A 1597-nucleotide genomic window follows, 5' to 3' on the forward strand; every position below is an offset into this window, starting at 1 on the left:
TTGGGCCGCCCCCCACTATCAAGGGTAGAACCAGCCAGCCAACCACCCATGGCTTCTCCTCCAGGCCCCTGATTTGACCCCCAACCCATTCTGGCCAGGGCTGGCCAGCCCACTGCCCAGAGCCCCTGCCTATGGCTGGCCTTTCCCCCACTGGCCCCCCAACCCCAATCAGAAGTGGTGCCCACCAATAAATTGCCCACAGCCCTTCCTCCCCAGCTGGCCCAGCCTTGGTAGGGCCCTGATCAGGGCTGGTTGTCCTGGCCAGTTAACCTTCTGCCATCTCATCCTCCCTACAGGCCCAGCCCTGATTGCCAATTGGGACCAGGCCAGCTGGACCCCACCTGTGCATAAATTTATGCACTGGGCCTCTAGTAAATATATAAGTTCTTTGGTTTATCTGTTCTTGTCCCTGCAACCCTCTATTGAGGTTTGTTGGTTTGTTCCAGGTCTCCATGCTTGGGGTCTTATTTTGTTGGTCAATTCATTCTGTTCATTAGATTTCAAAAATATGTGAGATCATGTGATATTTGTCTTTCTCAGAGTGGCTTATTTCATTTAGCATCATATACTCCAGATCCATTGATGCAGCCCCAATGGGTGAGAGATCCCTCTTTTTTTATAGCTGCATAGTATTCCATTGTGTAATTTTCCTATAGCTTCTTTATCCATTCATCTATTGATGAGCAGTGGGCTGTTTTGAAACCTTAGCTATTATACATAATGCTGCTATGAAAATATGGTTGTATATATTCTTTCTGATTATTGTTTCAGGGGTTTTAGGATATATTCCAAGAAGTGGGATTGCTGGGTCAAATGGAAGTTCTGTTTTAAATTTTTAGTAACCTTAGATTTAATTAGCTAATAAGTTCTTTGGATCAAAAAGGAACAATTAAATTGATATCACAAAATCAAACTCAAGGAGCTTTGATTATTGAAGTAGTATATATCCCATCACCTAAAACCTTAGTGGTAAATATTAAGTTAAACACATTTTTGTTATTTGTTAAATATATCCTATCTAATAAAAGAGAAATATGGTAATTAGCCGGACGGCTGCTACCCTTCCCATTGGCTAATCAGTGAGATATGCAAATTAACTGCCAACCAAGATGGCGGCTGGCAGCCAGGCAGCTGACGCAAACAAGGAGGCTTGCTTGCTTCAGTGACAAAGGAAGCCAGGTTCCCCGCCTGCCTTGCCGGCCTCTCAGCTGCTCTCTAAGAAACATTGTAACAAATATAGAAGCTAAACAAACCCCCAGAAACCTGCTTTAGTCAGCCAGGCTACAGCCAGCAGGACCGCAACATTGTTTCAAATACAGAAGGTAAACAAAGGCCAGAAACCTGCTTTCAGCACCGGAGGTCTCATAGCTGGAGCGGTCCCTCAGAGCTAAAGCTGGCCCAGAATTTAAAAAAAAAAGAAAAAAAGGAGCGGTTGGGAGCTTCAGTCACCCTCCAGCCTGAAAACAGGCCTCAGCCCCTCACCCAGACTGGCCAAGCACCCCAGTGGGGACACCCACCCTGAAGGGGGTGTGACCAGATGCAAACAGCCATCATCCCCTCACACAGGCTGGCCAGGCACCCCAGTGGGGACCCCCAC

Source organism: Myotis brandtii, unplaced genomic scaffold (assembly GCF_000412655.1).
Source record: "Myotis brandtii unplaced genomic scaffold, ASM41265v1 scaffold716, whole genome shotgun sequence".
NCBI classification, from domain to species: domain Eukaryota; kingdom Metazoa; phylum Chordata; class Mammalia; order Chiroptera; family Vespertilionidae; genus Myotis; species Myotis brandtii.